This window comes from Balaenoptera physalus, assembly GCF_965194825.1.
Source record: "Balaenoptera physalus genome assembly, chromosome: X".
Classification (NCBI taxonomy): Eukaryota; Metazoa; Chordata; class Mammalia; order Artiodactyla; family Balaenopteridae; genus Balaenoptera; species Balaenoptera physalus.
In genome coordinates, this window is record NC_138903.1 from 38,514,243 (window position 1) to 38,536,379 (window position 22,137).

The window sequence follows — 22,137 nt, forward strand, 5'->3', positions numbered from 1 at the left end:
ACCATTCTAAGGAAATTTGGTTTGGGCACAATTTCTTTCTTTTACAATTCTTCAAAACTCAAAATAATGTATATCTGAAGATATTAACACATTTTACCCTCAATATGTATTTATGCTCGCCCTTTAAGGGTCTCTTAAAGGGAGGCTGAAATGGTGTACCTCTATGGCCACCACAAGGGACCAAGTTAAGCTCTATCCCAGTGAGAATTAACTTGTTCATATTAGTTAGTTCCTAGTCTGGGTCAAGCCCTCTTAATAGACCCTCTGTAAGCATGGAATTGAATTTTCTAAGACAAGAAAAACTGGCAAGAGTATTTCTGGAGAATAATTGAGGCATTTAATCAAACAAATATGATATTTGTTGAAAAATAAATTTATTAAAAAATCAACTTAACAGTTTCCATCTGGAAGAGAGCAAGGCAGGTGGCAATTTGTCCCGTCTGATTCCTTCAAAGAAGCTAGGCCGTAAGTCTCCTTTACACGTGTAACTGAAAAAAAAAAACATGTGTATTTTTAAGTGACATCTTTTAGTTATGAAGTTTTGATAATTCATTCTGGTTTCTCTTCCTGTCTAATTACACTACTCAGATTTATTTAAATTTTCTGTTTTAGAAGGATGTCAGGAATATAATAATAGAAGTAGATTGAGGGGATATAGCAAATCTGCTTTTAGCTTTTTTTTCCTCTGGTATGAAACCATTGTTATTTCCGTGTTTCACCTTTATCTTCCCCTTCATTAGTAACATCAGGGAGGAAAAACTTTTCCTCTACTCTCTCTATTGAGTGTTTGGGGATTGCAAATTAAACTGACAAGAGACAGATCAGCTAAAGAAAAGGCAGGTTTCAATCATGTACATGGGGGAGTTCACAAAGAAATGTAACTCGAAGGAATGTTTAGAATTTGGGGCTTATATACCATCTTAATAGGGGAAGGGGGAGAGGATGAAGAGCATTATGCGAAAACGAATGACTTTGTGGAGAGATAAATTGGCCCTTAGGAGAGGGAGATATGACAGTTTTGTGACAATGTCTGTTTAGGTGCGGTGTGGAGACTTTTTATCTCCAGTAATGCGTCAATCTTCCCTGGTTGCTCCTGGGGAGGGAATTTACGACAACTGAGTTCTTTTAGGAGGCTCTGCTTTTAGGCAGAGAAGGAATTTCAGGAACTCAAATGCCTTCTGCTCAAAATAATTTTTATGTCACACAGGTGTATTCTGGACTCTGGGTGATGTGGATGCTGAAATGCTGGCTTATCACACAATTTGAGGACCCAGATCAAAGGCAGCATGTACGATCTGGTAATACTACTGCTATTGTCTCAATAGCTCAGTGTTTATTCAATAGTAACAATTTAATGGTGGTGAAAAACAGAAGCTAACTGGCATTCACTAATGGCATGGGTCATGGAACCAACTCTCTGGAAAGAAAAAAATTACACCCCTTCCGATCAGAACAGTACTGTGATGAGGGAGAGGCACTGAAGTTGAGGGCCGGGGTGGGGAAGAAAAAGGATGGAAAACACCAGACAGGATATTCAGGGCCAAGCAATAACTGGCTTGTGACTGAATTGACTCACTGCTTAAGAAAAGACAACAGGTGTTAGATATGTGAAACCAATTGAAATCATCACGTCAACAGGGAATTGACAGTGCTAGGAAATCAGCAGCAGGCCTGGATAAATGAAACCTGGCCTGTGCAGGCAGAGGCCATAGCCACAGTTGTTATGACCCCTTCTAAAATTTCTACCCTGGTTGAAAATGAGATGAGGGTGAAAACAAAGGTCAGTGTTCATGCTGTGGAATGCATCTCGCACAGTCATTTTAGAGTTTTTGATTTAAAATGATGTGGGGTTTTGTTGTCGTTGATGATGTTGTTTTAAAGTTGGGCATCTCTGAGAGGCAAGGGTAACAAGGTTATATAATGTGTGAGTTTGTTGGCATGACTTTGCCTGTGATCAGAGGGATATAGGACTAAATAGTTTACTCAAACTTGTGTTAAGAGTGTGTTTGAAGGTCTACTGGAAGTGGGCATCTACTTGATACTTTTGACTGAAGAACACTCCTATACTACTTGAGAATTGATTCTCTTTGAACAAGTGGTCTTACATTTAATAATATTTGTTGCATCATTGTTTGTGGGGACAAAAAAAGCCTGTAAACAATCCAAATATATATCAATAGGAAAATTATCAAATAAATTGTAATATATTCATACTATGCAGCTATTTAATAATATTTGTTGCATCTTTGTTTGTAGGGACAAAAAAAGCCTGTAAACAATCCAAATATACATCAATAGGAAAACTATCAAATAAATTGTAATATATTCATACTATGCAGCTATTAAAAATGAATTAGATCAATACCTATTGACCTTGAGAGATATCCATGAAGAAAGAAATAACATGTTAAAAAATATTCAAAAATCACACTTGAGAGACTTTAAAACTTCTTTTGCTTATGATATGAACTATATATGAATCCGCCTTGATAATGAATAGCAAATTTATTAAATTATACTTCTTTGAATTTAGCTGGTAGATAGATGAATTCCCTACCTGGAGCTTGGTCCACTTTTTCTATGCTTCAACATAGCTAAAATAATCCCGAGAAGATGATGATTATAATATTAAAAGTACCACTTTTTAAAATTTAAAGAAGTAAGAAGATTTAGGGAGGTAAAAGGTGGAGGAATAAATGTGTTAAATTATTTGCTGGGGTAAGGTGCTTTAAAAAAGTTTCTATTGAGAAGGAAAGACTAGAGGCTACATACTACTGTTGGAGTACAGATAGAGACAGAGGAACAAAAGTAGTCAATGTAAAAGGCCTAGAATTGCATATGCAACCTCATTTCTGTATAGAGCATTGCAGTTTTAAAGACATTTTTACATCCAGTTCCTCACTTGTCAGAGAGCTGGATATATGCCTGCCATTTCACAGAAAAAATAAAAATAGAACTAGATTAGTTCTGCCTAAGTTCTGTCCCTGAGTGCTAGCTAAATTGGATAATTGATAAAATCTGGATGTGGAGCCAGTGAAGAGAAAATTAAGGTTTTCTTCTTTGGAGTTCGGAATTGAGATAGTCTTCAGTGTAAATAAATGCATGAACTGCGCTGTGGATGATGCTCTCAGCATTCCTGTATCTTACACAGGCTCTGGCAGATTGGAAGCAGAATGAGAATGGAGTAGAAGGGACACCATCAGGGTAGTGATGCAGGTTAAGTGGGAAGAGCAGAGAACCTGGGTTAAGAGGGTCACAGATGAACTGATGTGATGATTGTGCTGATCCTGGATATAGAACTTCCTCTGCTGGTAAGGGTGGACCAGTTAATTAAGACCAACCCTCCTGCTGAAGACAGCTAAAAAAAGAAGCTGGGAGATATAGATATAGATACATAATAATGAGTACACTATATAATAATATGTGTTATATCGAATATGATATATTATTATTAATACATAATATATAATGGTATATAATTATATTATAGCATATATTAATATATTATTAATAATACATAATACATATTAATACATGATAATATAATATAATATTATATTTAAAATATTCTGCAAAGTGCCAGTTCAGATAGCTAAAAATAGAGTGAAGAATTACTGGGCCAGGGGCAATAGGAAAGAAGATGGTTACCTAGGGAGTGAACCAGAGTTGGGGGTCACTTTTCACCTGGGGCATTTGCCAATTCCTTACCAGGTGACTGAGAGCCTAAAACGCTTGAATTTTAGCAGCCTTGAATGCCACTTTTGATAGCTTTATAAGGATAGAGATACAAGGTATGGCATTCAGGACTCTGTGGCCTTGGCACCATAGACAGGCTATATCCTAGGAGTGAAGGTGCACCCTCACAGATACTGCAGCTCAACTTGTTTCAATCCCTGAGTGGATTCAAGTGATCTTGGGTTACCTAAGTCCCCAGACCATGGCAGAAGCAAATGAAAACCTACTCTGGAGGAGGCTAACATGATCCTGTGCCTCATATTATTTCTATAAATATTTTATAAATATGATATCTGGCAAATGAAAATTAACCAGATACATAAGGAGACAAGCCCAAATACCTTGGATGGCATCTTTAAAATGTTGAAAGAAAACAACCACCATCCTAGAATTCTATACTCAGCAATCATTTCCTTCAGTAATAAAGGTGACACAAACACATTGTTTTAGTTATCTACTGCTGCATAACCATATTACCACAAACTTAGTGGCTTAAAATAACAGGTATTTATTAACTCATAGTTTATGTGGATCAGGAGACTGGACATGGGTTAGCTGGGTCCTTTGCAAGGCTGCAATGAAGGTGTTGGCCAGAATGGGGTTCTCATTTGAGGCTCTGCTGAGGAAGAATCTATTTCCATGCTCATATGGTTGTTGGCAGCATTCAAGAGCCTCAGTTCTTGCTGGCCTTCAGCTGGAAGCTGGAGATTTTAACCCATGTATCATATGAGGAAGGGTGAAAATGAATGAGCTAAGCATTCATTTCAAGAAATTAGGAAAAGGAAAGCAAATTAAACTCAGAGGAAGTAGAAAGAAGAAAATAATAAAACACAAAAATTAATCAAATGGAAAAAAGTACAAGAGAATCAGCAAGGATAAAATTGGTACTTTGAATCAAATAAAATAGATAAAAAATCACAAAATATCACTGCACATTCTACAGATTTAAAAATATATTAGAAGCTATTATATACAACTTTATGCAAATAAATTTTTAAAATTTATATTAACCAGACACATTTATAGAAAGATACAACTTTATAAGCCTGAATAAGAAAAGAGAGCCTGATTAATACAACATTAAAAAAAATGGAATTTAGAAGATTTTCTACAAAGAAAATTCCCAAATGACTTCACTAGTAAATTCTATTTACCAAACATTTAAGGAAAATAGAATGCCAATCTGGCAAAACCTCATCTAAAATATAGGAAAAAAAAAATGGAACATGTTCCAAGTCATTTTATGAGACCAGCATAACTAAGATAATAAAAATCTAAAAAGGATATCATAAGAAATAATACTTCAGGAAAATGTATGTCCCTTGAGAACATTTATGTAATATCCAAGAAATCTAATAGTCATTCAAATTTAGCAATATATAAAAAATATAATACATCTGAATCAAGTTGAGTTTATTCCAGAAAGGCAAGGTTGGTTTAATACTAGAAAATTAATCTGTGTAATTCACCACAATAACAGGATTAAGAACAAAAGTCATATGATCATCTCCATAGATGCTGAAAAAAATTTGATAACATTCTATATCCATCTATGGAGGTAAATACTCCAATAAGCAAACTTGCAATAAAAGAGAACTTTTTTAAACTGATAAAGTTATCTACAGAAAAAAACTACCACAAGTACTATTCTTAATCATGAAATGCTGAAAGCTTTTACTTTGTGACTGAGAACAGGACAAGGTTGCCTGCCATCATCATTGTACTGGAGGTCTTTGACAGTGCAATAAGGTGAGAAAGAAACTCGGAACTAACATAGAGGAAAATAAAAATAACTGAACTCTACAAGTTTGCTTGGCTTCGCTTTATTTTGAAAAGGGTGTGGCTAAGACTATTTTGTTCTCATTTTGGTATATGGTTCTATCACCTTTTAAGCCTCCTGAAGTTAGCTCTATGCAAGTAAAATAGATCACCTGGGGAAAATATAAAAATATGATTAATAGCAATTTGAATTGACTTCTGAGGGGAGAAGACTTTTGGGATCAGCCTCTCTCTAGTCAGATGGGGTTTTCTGAGGCCTGGTGAAAACCCATACTTGTGCCCTATCCAGGCCAATATTGCTGGAATAACTTATTTTGATTTTACTATGGTTGAGAACAAGGTGGAGTACTGAAAGAATACTATTTTGGAAAACATTTTCTCTGGGGCTATTTTTTTAGTTAGAATGAAATCACCAGGGTACCGCCATATGTTTGGGGACCTGGAGACTGACTGATCAGTCTTGTGACTCATCCGCTCTTAAAGAAAATGATATGCATCCGGCTAGTGCACACATATGAAAGTGGCTACGTCTGACTCTAATGGATGTGTAAGCTTAGCTTCAACAATTGGGATGATAAAACTATTTATTTTAAAATTTGCAATTATCAGATGAGTTCAAGCAGCAGGGACAATCATGCTAGAATCAATGATGGTCTTTGCTTGATAGATTGACAGGCCATGCAGATATAAAGGAAGCAATGGATGTAATCTACACAGACGTCAGTGCAGCTTTGATTATATTAAAATGATCTCTTCCAAAAGACAGGAAGATTTATCTGCTATTCTTAGATATCTACTAGGAGGTTAATAGGAAGTAAAAGGTCATCAAGGTAGTCAGTGTGTACATGAAAAGAATAAAACAAATTATGATTTGTCAAAGTCAGCATGACTGTATTTGGGAATGGGTTTATAGGTCCCTAAGTGAATTTAGGATATTTCCATAGATGGCATTAGTGTCGTCTTCTTTTTAGTCTGACTTAAGTGGTCACAACTAACCATGACAAGTTCTTTCTACTGATTTGGCTGTTATCAAGCTGTATATATGCAACGTCAAAAACCACAGAGCCCTTTTGAACCTTAGCCAAAGTGGGTGATTGACTCACATCACCAGTTAGATAGTGATATCTAGGGGTCTTCCATAGACTGAAGTGCCAATATTTGAATTCATTTTACTTCTCACAAACACATAAAGTGTGATGAAGCTCACTGCTCCTCAGTAGGCAATGAAAGCTCAGCAACACTGAAAAGATGTGAGCGTAGCCATATGCTGCGCATTACTAGCAATTATGGAATGCTTTAAAATAGGATAGGTATTCACGTATCGAGGTTATTATTTTTAGATGTTTATCTCCTTTGAGGCAGCCAACTGAACCGAGTCTTCTGGAGATTTGGTTTAGCAGTGTGATTTCAGGATTCTAGAATGAGCACTGCTCCTCATGACACCCTCCTGCCCCCAGTCTCTGTGTAAAGTCGTTCAGACTGTGCACTGTACAAAGTTCCCATATCTATGGGGGTACCATTCACACTGTGGACATCTACAGAATTAACTTACACGAGAGCACTGAAGGGGAGTGTAGACACTTCAGGCCTCTTGGCTGAGTCCTGGAATACACGGTCAATGCCTGCCCCTGACTGTACTTTGAGTGTCTGGATGCCCTCAGTAAGCAGTCCCCTTTACTCTGCACCTGTCTCAGTCACCTCACCTGGGGACGGAGCATGTGTGGCTTACGTGCTGAGGAGGGTGGAACTGTGCAGTGATGGAGGGCGGGGGTATGCCTGGGCACAAGCAGCTGCTGCTTTCAGGCTCTGAAAAGATCTTCAGACTCACATGGGATGAGTTTGAACAGGCCTTGTCCAATTTTTAGTGAGATGCATGTGTTCTAGCCAACAACTTACAAAGCCGTTTTACTTACAACCTCACTGGATGCTGCTGCTTTAGCCCTAAAGATAGTGTTCCACTGCTTTCTTGTCCTCCTCTCCTGCCCCTCCCTGTCCTTTACACATAGGCCACTTCTAGGGTCACTGTGCTAGCCTGAAAAGTGAACCCCCCAAGGTATATGTACTCCCTAATGCCAAGAATCTGTGATTATTACTTATAAGGCAAAAGATGTGATTAAGGATCTTGAGATGCGGAGTTTATTTTGGATTATCCTGGTGGGCCTATATGCAAATACATGTATTCTTAGCAGAGAGAGGCAGAGGGAGTTTCGAGACAGATACAATCAGCTAAAGTGGGTCAACAACTGGTTGCTGTGTGTCATTGCTGAGACTGTGTATTACTATATGTATTAGTTGTCTATTGCTGCATGATAAATTACCACAAATTTAGTGGCTTACAAAAACACACATTTGTTGTCTCACAGTTTCTGTGGGTCAGGACTCTGGGCATGGTTTAGCTGGGTCCTTTACAGGGCTGCAATCCACGTGTTGGCCAGAGCTGGGTTCTCATCTGGAGGCTCTAGTGGCAATGGATCTGCTACCAGGCTCTGGGGGTCATTGGCAGGATTCACTGCGTGGCTGTAAGACCGAGGGCTCCAGCTTTGCACTGGTTATTGGCTGGAGGCCACTCTCAGCTTCTAGAGGCTTCTCATAGTTCCTTGCCATGTGTCCCTCTCCAAATGCCCTCTCACCACATGGCCGCTTGCTTCTCCAAAGCCAACAAGGCAGAAAGATAGCAAGTTTGCCAGCAAGATGGTGTCATGTAATGTAATGTAATTACAGGAGTGATATTCCATCACCTTTGCCATATTCTATTGGTTAGAAGCAAGTCATAGGCCCTGCCCACACTCAAGCAGAGGGAACTATACAAAGGTGTGAACTCCTGGAGGTGGGGATCATGGGACCATTTAGCGTCTACCTGCTATTGATACAATGTAGTCATCCATTAAGAAATTATCGAGGAAGGAGAACCTTCTAATTCACACAAAGATATCACACAGGTTAGAAGCAGCTCTTTTTCCATCTCTTCTTTCCTCTTTTTCTTTTTCTGGCTAAAGTAGTGCTAAAATGATAAGCCAAGGGACAGATGTGTATTTATCAAATGACAGAAAGTGACTAAAATCTGAGAGAATGCAATCATGGTGGAGTTTTATAAGAGTTCCTTCCATTTTGATAACATTTATTAGAATGTGCCTGGTTTTGGAAAAGAGAAATTTCAATAAATAAACCACCACAACTGAAAGTATCCCCTCTTGGCTCAAATTCTTCTTTTGCTAAGACAAAATATCTTCCCACACAGGTTCTACAAATATTCATTTGTTGTAAAGTTGGGTGCTCATCTTAGTGGATTTAGAAAGCATTCACTTCCTAATGAGGTTTCCCATTAGGGTTGATCCAGTGTCTCTAGGTTCCTCTAATTGGAAAGTATTATGAGCAATAGTGCATTGGATGGGCAATTCTTGAAAATAAATTTCTCCTTCTTCAAAACCTCCATTCCCATTGGTCCAGGCAGGGATTAGGCCTGAGTCACCTCTCACCTTGACTGTTACCACAGATTCATGACTTCTCCTTACTCTTGTCTGTGCCTCTCCGATTTATGTTTCTCCTTAGCTTAGAGGCTTTTTGTAGTTCTTCATTCCCTTCATCTTAAATTCTGTGCCCTTTTGCCTGTCCTCAAGGCCCTGCATGATCTTCCTGCCAGCCATCTAGCCTCATGGTGCATTCCTCCAGACCCTTCCCCAGTAATCAGGGCAGCCATATTGAAGAGGAAAACATGCTCCTATATGCCATAGGCTTTGCACATTTTGTTCCTTCAGCTTGAAATACAGTCTCCCCTTTCTTCAACTCATCAACTCCTACTTATTTCTTTAGTGCTTTGTTTTGTTTTGGTTATTTATTTATTAACTTATATTATGAAACATGTCAACCATAAAGAGAAACATAGAAAGTAACATAATAAACAAGGATGTCTCCACCATCTGTTTTAAAAATATTGATATTTTGCCACATTTACCTCAGATGTATATTTCTTCAATTTTATGATGAACATTTTCAGATATATAGAAAGTTGAAAGAATAGTACAAAGAACTCCCATATATTTGATACTGAGTTCCAACAGTTATTAATGTTTTATCATATTATTCTCTTGCTCTCATTTCTTCCATTGCCACCTCTATCTCTAAACACACGCAGACACACACATACACACACACACACACACACACACCATTTAAACATAAGTTAAGTTGCAGGCATCATCATGACAATTCATCCCTAAATGCTTCCACATACATTTCCTAAGAATAAGGTCATCTCCTATATAACCTCCACATCATTATTGCAACTAGGAAAATTAATGGTTCCCTTACCTTATGTAATACTCTGTCCATATAAAAATGGCAATTTTCCCCCAAATGTCCTTTTTATAACAATTTTTTTTCTACACAGTATCTAATCAAGTTTCACTCATTACATTTGGTTTGGTTTCCTTAAACGCTTATCCTAGAATAGTCATCCCTACAACTTATTCTTATGATACTGACTTTTTAAAGTGATCAGTACAGTTGACTAGTGGCATATCTCATAATCTGGATTTCTCAGAATTTTTCCTCATGTTTTCATTTAACATCTACCTTTATTAATATGTCTCCTGAAAACTGAAAGTTTTTCTCTTTCCCATCACCCTTTTACATAATGGTTTTAATGTACATTGATGCCTGGATCAATGATATCATTTGTGGTTATAGAATGATAATTTTCTAAATCTGTCAATTACTCTGTGTTTATTAGTTGCCATTCTGCTGCAAAGAAGAACATTCACTGATCAACTGGGAATGAATTTCAGTTCTTCATCGAGGGTGATTACTTCATTCTTTCCCTTTAATTAGCAATTTTCAGGGTAAATCATCTCCAGTGATGACAAGTGAGTTCATTTTCCCCCCTTTTTCTTATTTTGAGAATTATAATAGGCTAAGTGTGTGTTTTCCCAGAAACAGACCCTGAGACAGGACTCAAGTACAGGTAGTTATATGAGGTGATTCCAAAACCACTGGTAGGGGAATAGGGAAATGAGACAGGGAAGAGAAGGAGGATAATCAGGGAGTGTTACTTAGCTGTTTACCACTGCAATTAACCACTGCAATTAATTAATTAATCCTGCTGCAGAACTCGGAGAGCTAGTGTAGTACATGTGTCTTAGAGTTATCTCATTTGAGGGGTATTTATCCACCAACTTCTGTCGGTCATTTTTTAAAGACTGCTGGTAGGGAGCAATAATTCCCTGGTATTATCAGCCAAAAGGGCTTCAACATCCAGAAGAAGCCCTCAGGCAAAGAAATACAGGTGCTGACAGTCAGAAGTCCACTGACTAGGGGGTATCAGTAGGACACCATCACTGAAGTAGGACTAGGGAGTATCAGTAGGACACCATCACTTAAGGTTAAGATTTTTGATGCTTAAAATCTCCCAAAATTGACCAATGGTAACTTTTAAAAATTGAAGTATAGTTGATTTATAATATTATGTTAGTTTCAGGTGTACAGCAAAGTGATTCAGTCGTATACATATATTTTCAGATTATTTTCCATTATAGGTTATTACAAGCTATTGAATATTGTTCTGTGTGTTACACAGTAAATTCTTGTTACTTATCTGTTTTACATATAGTAGTATGTAGTGTGTATCTGTTAATCCCATACTCCTAATTTATGCCTCCCCTCCCTATTTCCTTTGGTAACCATAAATTTGTTTTCTATGTCTGTGAGTCTGTTTCTGTTTTGTAAGTATGTTCATTTGCATTATTTCTTAGATTCCACATATAAGTGATATCATATAATATTTGTCTTTCTCTGACTTACTTCCCTTAGTATAATAATCTCCAGGTCCATCCATGTTTCTGAAAATGGAATTATTTCATTCTTTGTACAGCTGAGTAATATTGCAGACCAATGAGAACTTTTAAAAACCTGCTTACTTTGTATCTTTTTGGCATACTTCCGTTAGTTTTGAGCACTTCCTTACTTTTGCCAGGTGATGAACCAGACTAACTTTAAATTTTCCCTGCCCCAGACCTGAAATTAACCATTTCTCCAATGAGCTCTGATTCATTTCAGAGGGAAAATGAGATATGAGAGCTAAAAGTACCCATTGCTACTGGATGTGTGATTGCTTCTTGGCCCTTTTAGTGGCCTAGTTTCACAAGTCCACATGGGAATTTTCAATCCAAGTTTAACAATACAGAATTTTTACTGAATTTCTTTGACTTGACCTTTGTTTTTCTTTTTTTCGTACATGGAAAATATGGTTTCTGATAACATTAACTTAAGATTTCAAAATCACTATTCCAATACTACTATTAAGTGAAGAAAGATTATCATCGTTTCTTTGCAGTTCTTTTCTGTTCTTACTATTATGCCAGTAAAGATGTACAAGCAGAGTACTATGTTCTATAATCACTTGAAATAATTTTCTTTCTTTTTTTCTTTTTTAACCATTCTGACACACAGGATCACTTTTTCCCACTTGTTTGCAATTTTAGGATTTTTTAAATTCTATTTTTGAATACAGTGGAACATTTACACAGTTCCTGCATCAAAACATATGCAAAGAGGTACTCAGAGAAATCTGCCTTTTTTAGTTTCCTGGTTTACCTTTCCAGTACTCATTTTCGTATATGTATTTTTATTTCCCTTCCTTTCTTATCCATATGGCAGCCTACTATATATACTGTTATGTGCCTTGCATTTTTCTCTTAACAGTATATCCTGGAAGTTATTCCACTTCAACTCATAGAGATCTTCCTCATTATTTTCCAAAGTTGTGTAACACTCCATTTTGTGGCTGTAATATAGTTTATTTATACAGCCTCTATTGAAGGACATTTGTGTTGATTCCAACCTTTATTATATGTGTGTTTGTATATTTGTGTGTGTGTGTACTTATGGAGGTGTGAGGCGTGACTTTAGAGTAGATTATCTGATGTGGAATTGTTGCTTGGTCAAAAGGTAAATGTATTTGGTAATTTTGTGTGACATTTCCATATTCCTTTTCATATTGGTTATACATTTTATTCTCCCACTCTATTGTCCATAGCTTCAACAGTAGAGTTTGTTGTTACTAATGCACTTGATTATTTCCGTTATATTTCTATATTATTTAAAAACTGAGATAGTATCACATTTTACCATCCAAAATTCTTTTGCCTCCTAAAGTTTCCTTTTATCTAATTTCACTGGCTAATATTTCCAATGCAGTGTTAAGGGTATTAGAAATAGAGGGATCAAAAAGAAAAAAAAGAAATAGAGGGATCCTTGCACTGTTTCTAACCTTACAGGGAAAGCCTCCAATGATTCCGTGTCAAGTAAGATGCTGGCTTTATTTATTTTTATTTTATCATAAGGGAGGATCAATTCCTATTTTATTAAATGTTTTTATAAGAATGTGTTTTGACTATTATTTTGTTAACATCTATGGGGATATTATAATTTTAAAGATATTAATATGGAGATTAAATTAATAGATTTTTTAAAAATATTGAAACTTTCTTGCATTCCTGGAAAAACTCTACTCGTTTTGTATATATATTATCTGGAACTTTTGCATCAGTGAGATTGGTATCAGCTTCAGGTGTCAATGTTATATCCATCTCAAAAATACATCTGAAACATTTTTCTAAGTTCTAGAACTTTTCTAAGTTCTAAAACTATTTAAATAACATTGGGATTTTCTGACTTTTGAAGATTTGGTAGAAATCCCCTGTGAAACCACTTGGTTTGCTGATTTTTAGAGAGAAGTTCTTTGATAACTTTCTCTATGAAAACTGATCTTTTTAAACTATATGTCTCTACTGGCATCAGTTTTAATGAACTACATTTTCTTAGAAAATTACCCACTTCATGAAGGTTTTCAAATGTATTTATTTGCATAGAGGTATACAAAGTAATCTCTTGCTATGTCTTGTAATTTCATTGGTTTCAATGGTTATTGCTCCTTTGTCATCACATGTTTTATGTATTTGTGCTTTCTCCCTATTTCTCTTGAGCAGATCAAATAGTATTTTTATTTCATATTTTGCTGTGTTAGTGCTGTTCATTTTCTTAGTTCCAACTTCTTATTATCTGGTTTTATAATTTCCCTCATTCTGATTTCTTTTGCTTTATTTTCTTACTCATTTTCTAACCTTTGTTTTCCCTACTTTTTGAATTTGTTGTTAATTTCACTTGTTTTCTAATTTTCATGTTTATTGTTATAAAATACTTAAGGCTATGAGTTTTCCTCTTAATGTTTTAGTTGTACCTTTTAGATTCTAATACATAATTTTATTGTCATTATATTCTAGACAAACTGTGCTTCTGGCTTACATTTTTCATATGTTGCAAAAGTTTCTTAGGAGAGGGTTTTTCTATTCTAGGTAGAAGAGTCTTTTTGCTTTTATTTTTAATTTCTGGTGATATGGTATTGTAAGAGCATGCCGTTTGTATCATCTCTACTTTAAGAAACTTCCTGAGGAATTCCACTTCTGGCCTGGGAATCTGAGGAGCTCTTTGGACCTGCTCCCCAGAAAAATTGGTGAAAATTAGTTAAAAACACAACACACACAACAAGTATTTAAAATCTCTGAGAATGGCCCTAAGGGCATAATACAAATGAAGAAATATTTATTCAGGAAAATCTATGAAAACTCTATGAGAACTCTAAGAGTCTGTGTATCTGAATAAAATCTGCACCTCCCTCTGCTCTCCCAGCTCAGCAAGGCAGAAACTTCTACTCCAGACTAGTACAACTAACAACACAGGGCTCCCTCTCCCCCCAGCTCCAGTCAGACAGCTGTCTTCCTGGGAGAGGTGCAACATCATTTGTTCTCATACTGCCCCCAGCTACCTGTTCTTGAGACTAAGTTCTGGGCGAGTACAAGTGAGAGGTAGGGGATCCCTTCTTCTTCCGAGCCCCCACTTGTAAGCACCCTTGGTGTGATGATAATGAGAATACTGGGGCCCTGATCACAATCACCCTTAACCCAGATCATGGGGTGGGGGGTTTATGCTGAGAGAGGCAAGTCAGGGAGACCTGGAGCTGCTGGCCCCTGGCCACCAAGTGCTTAGCAGCTAAAGTGTGGCTGTCACTCAGAGAGAAGTGTACCAGTGTCCTCACACCTAGCTTGAGAACTCTGGCTCAGAGATTTTGCCTGCGGGGAGAAGCAATCCATAGAACAGAGAGCTCCAATCCCTCCTCAGAGGAACTGACACTATTTGCAACAGAGTGTGGAAAAGTTCAAACCTAAGGGAGCTCTCAAAAACAGTGGAAGTTGTGGCAAAAAAGCAACTGGGTGGAGATTGATAGATTCATTAGAGATATAGGCTAAACTGTGGGGTAGCTAATTTGCCAGAGAGAAACAGGAAATAAGAAAGGTGGGAAGAGCCCTACTGGGATCATAACAAACTTCAAACTATAAAGTTGGGAACTATTTCTTCAAAGCAGCCAAAATTTGATTGAATTCATGGGTGAAACAATTTATATCCCAGGGCATTACTGGAAAAAAATAGAGCAATCAGCTGGCAATTAGTGGAGCATAAATGCTGATTGTGGTCAGGGAAAGAGACAGTAAAAAGAGCCTTGCCAGAACCATTGTCATCTCAGGGTGACTGTGGGCATATCTAAGGTTGCATCTCCTGAGAAGAGGCATCGAGGACTTCACACTGTTGGAGTAAATAAACTTCAGTGAAATAATTCAGCCAGTTATTAAGTGAGTAAACAAGGAAATAACAGTAACAAGGAAGAAGAGTGACCATTACCCAGAGTTGCTACATTATCTAAAATATTTGTTTCAACAAAAATTTGTGAGACATGCAAAGAAACAGGAAGGTATGATCTGTATACTGCAAAACAATAAAAATGACAACAAACAAGCAAACAAACAAAAAACAGGCCTCAGAAACTGTCAGAGTGATTAGATGTCTGATTTGACAGATAATGAAAGTAGACATTACAATTATGTTAAAATAAACTAAATGAAATCATGATTAAATAAGTGAAAGAAGTATGATGATAATGTCAAATCAAATAGTGATAGAAATTGTGAAAAAGATCCAAGTGGAAATTCTGGTGTACAATTTTAAAAAGTACAATAACTGACATGAAAATACACCTTGGGAATCAATAGTAGGTTTGAACTGACAGAAGAAATAATTAGTGAACTTGACAATAGATCAACAGGGATTGTGCAATCAGAACAATACACAGAAAAAGAATGAAGAAAAATAAAAACAGCCTCAGAGACATGTGAGACAATATTAAGCACACCAACATATGTGTAGTGAGAGTGTCAGAAGGAAAGAAGAGGAAAGAGCATAATATATTTAAAGAAATAAAGGATGCAATTTTATTGAAAAATACTAGTCTACACATCCAGGAAGCTCAATGAGCTTCAAGTTGGATAACATAAAGGGATCCACAAACAGACATATCAAAGTAAAAATTGAACTTCTATTCAACTTCTGTGTTGAATAGAAGTTGAATAGAAGTTCAGCCTCTACTAGAGGTTCTAGCCAGAGCAATTAGGCAAGAGAGAGAAATAAAAGGCATCCAGATTGGAAAGGAAGAAGTAAACTATCTCTATTCACAGATGACAGATTCTTGTACATAGAAAGTCTTAAGGAATTCGCTAAAAAGCTGTTTTATCTGATAAAAAAATTCAGCAGAGTTGCATGATACAAGATCAGTATACAAAATTCCATTGTATTCTACACACTGAAAATGAAATTAAGAAAACTGTTTCATTTATAATAGTATTAAAAAGAATAAATTATTTAGAAATAAATGTAACAAAAGGACAAAACTTTATACTCTGAAAACTATAAAACTTTCTTAAAATAAACTTTAAATATAATATAAATAAATGGGATATAAATAAATGGGAAATAAATTCCATGTTCATTAATGAGAAGACAATGTTGTTAAGATGGCAATACTCCCCAAACTGGTCTACAGATTCAATGCAATCCCTATTATATTCCCAGCTCCCTTCTTTGCAGAAATTGACAAGCTGATTCTCAAATTCATATGGAATTGCAATGAACCAGGAATAGCCAAAACAATTATGGAAAAGAACAAATTAGGAGGATTCACACTTTCTGATGTCAAAATTTACTACAAAGCAATGGTAATCAAGACAGTGTGGTACTGACACAAGGATAGATATATAAATCAGTGGAATAGAACTGAGAGTCCAGAAATAAACCATACATTAGTGGTCAACTGATCTTTGACAAGGATGCCAAGACTATTCAATGGGGAAAGAATAGTCTTCAACAAATGATGCTGGGATGACTAGATATCCACATGCAAAGAATGAAGTTGGACCTTTTCTTCACACCATATACAAAAATTAATGCAAAATGGATCATCATTGAGTATGATATTAACTGTGAGTTTGTCATATATGGCCTGTATTATGTTAAGGTATATTCCTTCTATACCCAATTTGTTGAGGGTTTTTATCATGAGAAGATGTTGTATTTTGTTACATGCATTTTCTGCATCGATTGAGATGATTAGGTTTTATATCTTTCATTCTGTTAACATGGGATCACATTTATTGCTTTGTGTAGGTTGAACCATCCTTATATCCCAGGAATAAATACCACTTAATCATGGTGTATGAACCTTTTAATGTGCTGTTGAATTTAGTTTACTAATATTTTGTTGAGAATTTTTGCATGTATATTCATCAGGGGTATTGGTCTATAGTTTTCTTTTCTTGTAGTGTCCTTAACTGGCTTTGGTATCAAAGTAATGCTGGTCTTATAAAATGAATTTGGGAATGTTCCCTCCTCTCCAATTTTTTGGGAAGAGTTTGAGAAGGATTAGCATTAATTCTTTAAATGTTTGGTGGAATTTACCGGTGAAACCATCTCGTCCTGGGCTTTTCTATGTTGGGATGTTTTTGATTACTGACTCAATTTCCTTACTCATTACTCTTCTGTTTAGATTTTCTATTTCTTCATGGTTCAGTCTTGGTAGGTTGTATGTTTCTAGGAATTTATGCTTTTCTTCTAGGTTATCCAATTTGTTGGCATATCATTGTCAATAGTAGTATCTTATGATCCTAAGTATTTCTGTGGTATCAGTTGTTATGTCTACTCTTTTATTTCTGATTTTATTTATTTGAGTCTTCTCTCATTTTTTATTAATCTATCTAAAGGTTTGTCTACCTTGTTAATCTTTCCAGAAAACAAGCTCTCCGTTTCATTGATCTTTGTTATTGTTCTTTTTTTTTTTTTTTTGTCTCTATTTCATTTAGTTCTGCTCCGTTCTTTGTTATATCCTTCTTTCTACCAACTTTGGGCTTAGTTTGTTCTTCTTTTTCTGATTGCTTGAAGTGTAAAGTTAGGTTGTTTATTTGAGATCTTTCTTTTTTATTAATATATGCATGTATTGCTATAAACTTCCCTCTAACAACAGCTTTTGTAGCATCTCATAGGTTTTGGTGCATTGTGATTCCATTTTCATTTGTTTTTAGATTTTTTTAATTAAAATACCTTTTTCTTTATAGGGACAACCAAAGAAAAAATACATAATTTTATATGTAAAATACAATAAAGTCTTGGGAATGCAGAATAGGTTTAAAAAATTTTCAACGAAGATTTCATTAAAAACAAACTTTAAATATGTGGCTTATTTACATTTATCTCATTTTCCAGAAGTCTTAGTTTCTCTTCTCCATTTTGATGCTATTCTGATTTATAGTTATTCAAATATTCTAACATTTTATCACTTTTGTTTTCTCAAACTTTAGAAATCATATTTCTAAATGAAGGCCTCTCTTTTATAGCATTTATGTAAACAAAGACTTATTGCATTTGAATTATCATTTGATTTGGTGCCACTGTTATGAGTACAGTTTCAGTAATAATGCTTTTAGATATTTAAAAAATTTTTCTTTTTATTTCTTCTTTAACCCATCTATTGTTCAGGTGTGTGTTGTTTAGTTTCCACATGTTTGTAAATTTTCCAGCTTTCCTCTTGTTGATTTCTAGTTTCATACCATTGTGATAGGAAGATACTTGTTATGACTTCAGTCTTCTTAAATTTGCAAAGACTTGTTTTGTAGCCTATCATATGACCTATCCTGGAGAATTTTCTGTGTACACTTGAGAAAAGTGTGTTTTTTGCTACTGTTGGTTGGAATGTTCTATATGTGTCTGTTAGGTCTATTTGGTCTAAAGTATGGTTCAAGTCCAACTTTTCCTTGTTGATTTTCCATCTGGATGATCTATCCATTGCTGAAAGTGGGGTATTTAAGTCCCCTACTATTATTGTATTATTGTCTATTTCTCCCTTCAGATCTTTTAGTATTTGCTTAGTATATTTAGGTGCTCTGATATTGAGTGCGTATATATTTATGACTGTTCTATCTTGATGAATTGACCACTTTATCATTATATGATGACCTTCTTTGTCTCTTGTTGTCTCCTTGCTAGCCTGAAGCTATCATTAACTTCAGGCACTACTGTGTTTTTCATCCATTTTCCAGGAATTGGGGAAGTATATTCCAGTCCTTCATTTCAACTGATGAGGCTGGCTCTGTTTCCTTATTTCATATGGAGTTCTTTTACTCCCTTTACCCTACAAGAGATGACCTGTTAGCCACCATAGCCTATTTCTAGTCTCAGAGCCCAGCAAACCTACTTGGGTTGTGGCCTAAGTTTTAGTCACCATTTTGTGTTTCTGTTCAGTTTCTGATATGGAGATATGTATTTTGTTTGCAAGCCTGGCTATAACTAATTTTGGTCGTTATAGTTTATCAGTTATGCAACACACTGGAGCAGATGGAGTAACTTATAATATGAGCTTGATTCCATCCACATCTTGTCCAGAATTTTCCTGTTCATTCTTGAAACTCCTGCTTAGACAATACCCCTTGCAGAATTCCTCCCTTGGCCATCCTCTGTCCATTCCACTTACCGTCATACACTCAGATTGATAATTTCCTCCTTTTTGGTTTCTCTTACATGGTACTAATAACACTGTAAGATACAGACATACCCAGTTTTATTGTGCTTCACTTTGTTGTGCTTCACAAATATTGCATTTTTTACAAATTGAAGGTTTGTGGCAACCCTGCATTGAGCAAGTCTATCAGTGCCATTTTTACAACAGCATTATTATTATTATTTTTTTTTAAAGAGGGGGCGCCTCAAGGAGCAGTTTTTTTTTTTTTTGAAGAATTTTAAGTCATTACAACAGTCGCCTCTTTTATTTATTTATTTATTTATTTATTTTAGGCTGTGTTGGGTCCTCGTCTCTGTGCAAGGGCCTTCTCTAGCCGTGGCGAGCGGGGGCCACTCTTCATCGCGGTGCATGGGCCTCTCACTATCGCGGCCTCTCTTGTTGCAGAGCACAGGCTCCAGACGCGCAGGCTCAGTAGTTGTGGCTCACGGGCCTAGTTGCTCCGCGGCACGTGGAATCTTCCCAGACCAGGGCTCAAACCCGCGTCCCCTGCATTATCAGGCAGATTCTCAACCACTGCGCCACCAGGGAAGCCCAGCATTATTTTTAAATTAAGAAATGTACATTGTTTTTTAGACATAATGTTATTGCACACTTAATAGTCTACTCTATAGTATAAACATCACTTTTAGGTGCATTGGGAACCAAAATATTCATTTGACTCACTTTATTGCATTATTCACTTTATTACAGTGGTCTGGAACTGAACCCGTAGTATCTCCGAGGTCTGCCTTTAATTAATTGGTACTGGCTTCCACTTGTTGTGACTCCCCCTCTCCCCAGGTCATGGAGCCCTGATGTGTTGAGTAATTCTCAAATTTCAGAATCCAGCTCATTAGAATTCGTTGTGTTGATTACAATCTGCTCTAAGCATTTAGATAACTGTAGTTGATATTGTTGGTGCTCTGTTGAAATCTCCTCAGGTCCCTTTTATCCTTTTTAGGTTCCCCTCTTTTGGCTTTGGTATGCTTTAGCTTTGAAAACTCAACACCTTGCACCCTTCTTTAGAGGCCTGTCCTTGGGCTACAGGAGGCTCTGCCTTCAATTCTAGGAGCTGGAAGTACTTAGGAGTACATATTAGCTCATGGCTGCCTTAGCCAATGGCTAATGAGTATGGGAGTATAAAAGCTCAGCTCATTTGCTTTTGGTGGCAGCAACTCTGAGGCATAATTTGCTCTGTGGAGCTTTCCTTCAGGATCAGGCTGAAGTTACCCTCTATAGGATTTTGCCTGGAATTGTCCCTTGCTTGGTTTCCTCCTCTTCCCTGACCTGCTTTTTTCACTCCCTTAGTGGTTTCTCCTGGGAAAAAGTTCCTTAATAAATTATTTGCATATGAATCCTCATCTTATGGTCTACTTTTGAGGATCTTGATTTGATATAGCAACAGTTGGGAAAGCCCAAGATATAGAGGCAGATAGAGGTAGATTAGCTAATTCTCTCTCCACTGATGCATCCAGGTGTATTCACCCAGCACATCCACTCTTGATAGAACTTGTTCCTTGTCTTTCTCTCTTCCCTTGAGATTGTTCTATTTTGTCCTTTTGTCCCTTACTTTTGAGATCTCCTTTCTTTTCCTACTTTACTTAGGCTAATAATGGCCCCTAAATCCCAGGAACATACGTCTCAATATTTCCCTTTGTTTATGTTAACTGCAAGTCTTATGTACTAACAAAGTTGTGATGCAATTTTGAGCAACGAGATAGAAGGAGCCATAGGGTCTCCTTTTAATATGGGGGCTCTGGGTATCCCTGGAGTACCAGGCATTTTAGGACTGTGTATTGTAATGTATTTTTGGTATGTTTGCCATATGTGGTAGACTATTACCTTTTTGAGAGCATAGATTTATTTAATTAATTAATAATTATTTATTTAGCTTTCTTTTTTTCTTTAGCTCCTAGTGAATGTGCCTAGGGGAGTGTTTTTCAAATTGTAGTCTGGGGACCACTGAAATCAAAATTACCTGCAGAAAGGAGAACAGAGGCTGTTAAAACTTAGAGTGATGGGTCCCACACCAGATGCACTGAGTCAGACTCTCTAGGGGTAAGGCCTAGAATTCTGCATTTTAAATAAAGTAACCAGGGAATTATTATACAGCTTGAAAATTCCTGGCCTAGAATTTAGATCACTCAATAAACATTTGTTGAATTAAATGGACCTGCTTACTTATGATAAATGTGGGAAATGAAGCATATTGGAATTGTTAGATCACTGCAGATTTGATAAGACTTTTAAGATGATTAAAGAATTCTGGAAACATCCTATCCCCCTCACTGGTGGAAATTCGAATAGGTAACTTCTATAACACAAATCAACTTAAAATTATGGAAGGAGGCACTGGGCAATTACCCATAAATAGATGCTGCAGCTAAATGTTTGGCTGAGCAGTCTTTAGTTAATACTCCTTGCCTCAGATAACTAGTCCTTGGTTATTCATTTTGTTTCTTTTTGTGAAAAAACACCCTTCATTCTAGAAATTAGTTGGAATCTCTTATCTGTTGGTATTAGAGAATTTCAGTCCGAGCAAGTCCCAGCCAGAGCTCACCAAAATTGATAAGCAGTCTCTGGCGTTTTTACTGCAGGTTGCAGGGAAGCCTGTTTCCATGGAAACAGACGCCAGCTTGCTGAAAACAGAGGAAAGAACTTTAGCATTAATTACTATTTCAATTTGAATTCAATTG

At 36.4% G+C, this 22,137-nt stretch overlaps 1 long non-coding RNA gene across 1 annotated transcript in view; it reads right to left on the reverse strand.

Moving 5' to 3' along the window:
• Positions 1 to 2,573: 2,573 nt before the first annotated feature.
• Positions 2,574 to 22,137, reverse strand: part of LOC309652669 — a 128,899-nt gene continuing 109,335 nt past the window's right edge. The window contains exon 2 of the long non-coding RNA XR_014258871.1: positions 2,574 to 6,243. This is a non-coding gene — a long non-coding RNA (uncharacterized lncRNA). The remainder of the gene's footprint in view (positions 6,244 to 22,137) is intronic.